Here is a 7,563-nt window from a genome sequence, read left to right on the forward strand (position 1 = left end):
AGTAAGTATCTCACAGATCACTAACACCATCTTATTAATGCCACTATAATGTGAATTCCCCATCTTTTGATCGCATACTGTAGAATTTAACATAAATGTCATTTTTTCTCTAATATTTTGGGGAAATTATTTGTAGCTATACATAATAAAGACTCTTTCCTAATCTTGACGATGAGAATTACCGATGAAAACAACGAAAATCAAGACAACGATTCCTAAAATATATGCAACCTTTCGAGATTGAAATTCGATCGACTTCAAAATTTCGTGGCAAAAAATCTTTAAATTTAAGTAAAATTGTATCTTTAGATATCTCCGATTACACTACGCTCAGAAAGGAATTACGAAGTGGAAAAATGGAAAGTTTATCAGTCTTGTAAAACTTTCAATCATAGTACCATACTTATCCTTCTCAATGATAAATCTTTGGATAACAACTTGGCTTCGTTATTCAGTGTATCTATGCACTGCTAGAAAGGTAACTTATTAACTTGTTGTAAATCGGCTTAATAGAGTCAGCTGTAAGCAAAATATAGGCGAACACGACGTCCGGGCAACGGGTTATTAAACAATAAAATGCTTTGTTGCAACCACTATTGAAATTAAAACACTTTTGAAATCATTTATTTTTCAGACCGGGACCTTGATTCCATCAGCTATCTTGTGCCAAGTCACGTGATTATAACTGAAATGCCATAGACTATATGGCTTTAAATCTTCCCTCAATGGAAAGAAGAAAACTTAATTTTGACAAGATATCTTCTGTTAATACTTCATTTCATTTCACAATAGATTAAATTAAAAGAAAGTTTATGCAAATATTTACCACAAGGTATGTTTGTTTTTCAAGTTACCTATCAGAATTTCTCTATAAAATATGCGTTGTCCACAGACTTTGATGTAAAATTCAAGTTGCAATCAATGTGGCAATAATCACATTTTTGAAAACTTTTGGTGAAGTATTTTGAGCTTCTCAAAAAAAATGTCTAAATTTATTATGTGATATTAGTATTATATATGTACTGTAACAAACTGTTCATTCATTTATATTTACATGCCATCATATATAACGTTATTATTGGCAATATTTTTAAAAGTTCATTATTAGGAGAAGACTACCTAAGTTTTTTCAGAACATGTGTCTAATGCATTTAATTTATTCAATAAAATATGTTCAATTCAAGTATTTTGATTTGATCGCAGCTTCAAAATAATTCGTGGTTTAGAATATCGGACCATTCATTCCCTCGATGCAAACTATGGTCTTTGTACATTGAATACCTTTATATCATATCCTTATTATTTTTAACTATGTATACTTGTATACCAAGTACTTAAGTCCCGGCTAACTCTAACAGTCTAAATTCCTTAATTTACAAGGACCTATTTTGTCTTTAATGACGATAGAGAAAACCTTTATGACACGATTAAGATTACTTGATAAATCAAAGACAGTGTAATATCTTCAGGGTCCTTTTATTTTTCTGTAGCGGTGTAGCAAAAAGGAAATCTTTAAAGCGTCCTTTTTATGCCGCAGGTCGTAATTGATGCTTCAAAATCTTTATCATTACACTTGTTTATGCTAGCTTTACCATACCGGTAATCAAACCATTTTGCGGACCTTTCCCATGCATTGGACGCCAATAATGATAAAGAAATATACATATCTAATTCTTTCAGTTTAAGCGCTAGAATTTTAAATTTTAGAAGTTTTCATTAATTTATCGGAAATAAAGTAAAACACCCTTTGAAGAACTATTTTATTTTCTCAAATAAAAACATTTTTTTTCTGGACATTTGCATCAAACCTGTATCTGACAGCCGCTCAAAGAAAAAAATTAAACTTGGAAATAAACTACATTAATAAAAGCTTTTAATCAAGAATGAAATCAAAAAGTACATTCTAAATACTTACACATGTCGCAACATATGTCATCTCCTGTAAGGTTTATAATGTTTGCCTGTTATTAAAAAACATACACATAAATATTACTATATATACTGCACATACTTCAAAATGACTCTCAACCGAATAACACATAAACCATAATGTTAAAAAATTCGTAAAAGAGATATTCTATGAACATTCATAGTTTTTTTTACTAACTTGTACGGAAGTAGCAATAAGATAACGCAATTCATGAAAAATCCAATACATGCAGAATTACAAATCTTAGCAATGGAACAACTTCCCTTCATGATCACACCAAAACTGTCTCTAATTTACCTCGATTAGGTATCAATGTCTTGTAAATTCCTAGTACACTGTAAAAAATTCAATTTGCAGTGAAATTGCAATTAAATATACAACTTTGCATGTTTTGTATCCGGGCACGATCGTTCCGATAGAGTGACCTGTTAACCGGTTGTAAATTGCCATTCCTAAAATAAAACGTTAACGTAACTGCTTCAAATGGGCTAAAATATGAGATTAGTAAAAAGGTGTGCATGTGATTTGCTCCTAATTCAGTGAGCAATTCTATCGTTCAAATGTTGTTTTTTAACCCCGCCTATCTCATTTTACTCCCAAAATGTCTGTTTTATTTTTTCATCGAAGGAGCTAAAAAGCGATCCTAACAGTTGACATTTCTCAAATATCATTAATATCACTAATCATTCGTATAACATTACTTTGTGGTTGAAACAAGTTTTCTTAGCATGCATATTCTAATTTCTGAACTTCCCTTAACGGAACTTTCTGGTCATTATTAATAACTATTAATAACTTATTAGTTCATCTCTCTGAATCAGCTTCTAGAAAACTATAATTATGTAGGTTTCTTGCATTTCTCTCCAAATGTAAAAAATAAAGACACGGTAAGAAATGTTCTTTTTTTAAATGTGCTGTACTTGTGTCAAGAACTTCGTATAATAACACACTATTTCTTTGAAACGAGAGATTTAATGTGGTCTTCATCGTTTTTACTTCATCTGCACAATGTAACCCGAAATCCCGTTTGATTTCCAAATATGAACTTTAATTTCTATTTATTGAACACAACACAGGCATCTGGTGCTATTTTTCTCACAATCAAAAACATCTGGGCAAACATCAAGTATCTTCCATTATAATTGAACGATGCTGTACAAGAATTTTGTTCCCAGGAACAAAGACCTATTTACATGTACTTGCATAAAAAACATTGATCCTTTAAAATATTGAATATTTATACCTTAATCTTTCGAAACCTATTTAGCATGTGAAATGACATCTCTCAGTAAATTAAATGGTTGGGTACATGTATTGGCTGTGGACTACTCTTACAATGTTTGTTCACAATTAGAGCATAGATATATATATATTTTTTGCACATTACTAAATTACATAATCACACTTCAATCTCTAGACAAAATTCCACCAACGGCAGGAAATTACAAATGCACATCTTAGCGGTTTTATCAATAACGAATTCATTTTCGTTTCTTATATAGTTGGTTAAAAAACAGCCCTTATCCTACCAAAGGTTGGTCCAAAAACGCTTCGTGCTTCACACGGGCGCTGTATTATATAAAATAATGTTTGGAAAATTGTATCAAATTTTGGTGAATAAATACAATAGAATAACTCAGTGCCCGAAACATTACCTTTTATCGTTTTGCATTGACATTTTCACTTATGAATTCTTAAATTCAATATTAAACTAACAAGCTTAATAAATCAGATGAAATCAATTTAAACTGAAACTGAGAATTAATTTGTCATTGCAGAATTTTGTGTAGATTAAGAAGTATGCTTTTATTTAGTCTTTTAGTCATTTGCGTAAAGATTATACATCTTCTATAATGAGCTAAGCGTGAAAAGACAAATTTCTAAGGTTTACGAGATACAATCTTTATCATGTATGTTTATGAATAATAACCGCAAATAAAAATTGACGTTTATATACATTGAATTCTACTGTATGCGATCAAAAGATGGAGAATGTACATTTTGTTGGGCATTAAGGAGATAGTGGAACTGCATCAAATGCAAAAACATGCCAGATGCATACAGCAATAAGATTCGAACTAAAACAGTGAAGTAAGACATGATGTGATCTCTATGCATGTTACTCTATGTAGCTGATATATTATTTTCCATAAATGAAAAAAATCTCCTTTCGTACGAGGGAACAAACATCCGTGCCACTTTAAGATGTACATATTACTCCCGATAAAGCATATGTTGTAATTTTACAAAAAAGAAAAACTGGTGATATTCTTTAAAGTGCTTTTATGACAGAGTGAAATACATAAAATGACAAAAAATAGAGAGAGAGAGATATTTACGACACAACAGATGGGGATTAATGTTCTAAAAATTAAAATATAACTTTACATAAAGTATTATGTAGATAATAATTGCAAGAAAAGGAATTTTCCTTATGAGCAGCCCTTTGGTTATTGCTTTCTTAATGACATTTGCATTGATCCTTGGTGTTATTATTCTTATTTTGAAGTGTATACTCCTCCGTAAAGAAAATACATAAAAACAATACTATATGTATGTTAATCTGAGAGATTCTTTTACTTTATTTCTGCATAGCAGTTAAAACCCTGACATTAGTACATTAATTTATAGTCTCGGTTATTACTGTATAATATCCTAGTCTGTAATACCTAAATTGTTTATTTGAAAGTCTTCGTTTGATTAAGTTTTTCTTGCACTTGAAAATACTTTGCCGAAACGATATATACGATTTCTTTCTTTCCGAATATGTTTCAATGATGATTACAAAGTAATATTTATAAAGAAATTTATTCCCAACAGTTACTACGATTGGAAAAATAATTTTACAGTAGTTGTACTTCAATAGTGTTTGTAAATTAATTCTTATAATGAATGGATCCCCAACCACAGGTTTTATTTCAATAATGGCTACAGAGGATTTCTTCTAATGAAATACATTCCGAACCACTATAATTCATTCCAATAGAGGTTTTATTTCAATAGTGGTTGCAACAATGCTTCCTTTAATGAGTCATGTGGGTATGAAGGTAGCAACATTGTAGAAAAAAAAAATAATGCAAGTAACGCAATTTTTCTGCAATGATTGCTACCTTCATAGCCCGCATAAATCATCAAAAAATCATTTTAATTTTAATATTTACACTTGTCTTTTAACTTACTAATGAATTAATCGTAAAAGGGTAGGTAAAATAACTTTGTAAATTATTGTAAGGTTCATCAGTATACGTTAGAAGAAATTGCTATTCTTCTATGTATGGGAATTTGAGTGTGACTTAGTTTCGTGCTGTCCGTAATTTTGTTTTGGTTGCTGAGGGTTTCGACCAATCTATAAACTGGTAAGTACTGGATCATGTAGATTTCAGCCCTGCAAGTTTCTATGAAGATATAAATCACAATCGATTTTTAGACGGGTTCACGTGACCCCGTCTATTGGTTTACTGTCAACCGAAGTCTCATACCGGAAGGCACGCGTAGAACACATGAATTGAGTCTACGCGTAAGAAAAGGTGCAGAAAGTTTTCATGCAGTTCAGTAAATATGTATTATAGAAGCACGCATTAAATCTTTTTAAGTCCTCTGTGTATAAACAAAATTCTATTTAGAAAATAAACAAATAGTTTTATTGATCAAAATATTCTTGCTCGAGTTCAAATGTGGAATGAGTTACGTACCTGAATGCACAGCGCCGTTGACGATTCAGTTGGTGTACGAGCTCATTAATTAATAGAAGAGGTTGATGGTGGAATCGAAATTAAAGTTCCCAAACGCAATGTGCAATTTTTTAAAAGTTGTGAATTTAATTTTGACAATCTTTCACCTTAATACTACCAAACTTCATGCGCAAGCCGAAGTTAAAATCGGGACGGGTTATACACAGATGTTTTACAAATTAAATAGGTGTTTCATTGGCTTTCAGTCTACTTGCGGTATGACTGCTGTTCGTCTCTAAAGGAATTTTGTACAAAGAAAATAAAAACAAGTCTGAATTTGCCTTCTCGTTCGTTGGCTCTTTAGTTGATTAAACTGAATTTAAATTTTAAACAATGCATTGTATAGATTATACATTTAAGAAGACTTATACATCATATAATATATACAATCTTATCGATTGAAGAACCAAGTTAACTGTTAATGTTCATGTTTTCCGGCTTAGTTGGAATCAGGCTTGGGGTGAATTGCACTGTAAAATAATGCATTGGAATCAGGCTTGGGGTGAATTACATTGTAAAATAATGCATTACTTTACCATTACTTCATGAATTAGGGCATTAAATTACCATTACCATTACTTAATTTTCTTGAAGTAATGCATTACATTACCATTACATGAGTAAAGTAATGCATTACCATTACTATGTGAAAAGTCAATAAGTTTTAAAAAAGTGATTTAAAAACTAAATGAAGAGTTTTTGTAAATATTTCATAAATAAAACATGCTTAAAATATTTTCAGGTTCATGTTCATGTTTACTATCAGGTTCAAATTTAATGACTTATACAAGATTGCTGTTGCACTTGTAGTTCTCAAAGTAAGGTTGGTCCCGTAACAATTACACGCTAATGGCGGAGTTGACAATCTATGTTATTTATGTCTCTGATTTTCGGAGTATGATTTTTAATGAAAGGAACGGTTGTATCGTAATTCGTGTAGGTGATGCACGAGTTTACACAAAAAAGTAGTAAGTGGCGAACGGATTTATTTTTACCTATTAATTTTGCATGAATCGCAAATGAAGAAAATCGTGTCAGATAAGTCGGTCTTAAAAATCAAAATGGCGACCGTGACAAATCTTTTTATTGTCAAAGTTCTTGGAATCCTATTGTAAAAAAATATTTCTAACGTCAGGTGCCTCTGTTTGTTTTCGGTATGCAAATGTTCATTTTGTTTGTTAATTCAGCAGTTTTAGAGTTTTCGGGGTTTTCATAAAACTTTTATTACGGATACCGTCCGACTTGTGGATTTTCCCTTGGATCACAAAATTGAATAAATCTAATGATTAAAATTATCTACTTTGATATACAGGTGTAGTTGTTTGATTTTCCCGGTTAAAAATTTTCCTTGGGGTCTTAATTTACATAATATTTCGTTGTGTCAATTTTCTACAATTATGAAGAGTAAAATTTAGACAAAGTATCAGACAATTGCAAAAAAGCCGAATGAACATAGATTGTAACAAATAATTCAAACTCATAAATTTTGGAAGGATATTCGAGGAAATCCAGGACAATTACAAATTCAAACTTTCAAGACCCCGTCTTTCAGTACTCTCAGTACTTTGATTTAAGAAACAAAGGGGAAAAATCAGTGGATGTAAACATATCAGGGAGAAAGAAAGAAGTCAAACAAGGAATTTTTCGCGCAAGGAATAATTCTTGTAGTTCGACGAAACTTCCTTGACCTACCATATTATGATTTACTAACATAATGTGTCTCTTCGTTTATTATTTAAAGATACCTTACCTGATGTTTGTTCCCTCGTACAAAAGGAGATCTTTTTCATTAATGCAAAATAATATATCAGCTACCTCGAGTAACATGCACAGAGATCATATCAAGTTTTACTTCACCGTTTTAGTTCCAATCTTATTATGTATCTGGAATGTTTGTGTATT

The sequence above is a fragment of the Magallana gigas genome, chromosome 2, assembly GCF_963853765.1.
Source record: "Magallana gigas chromosome 2, xbMagGiga1.1, whole genome shotgun sequence".
NCBI lineage: Eukaryota > Metazoa > Mollusca > Bivalvia > Ostreida > Ostreidae > Magallana > Magallana gigas.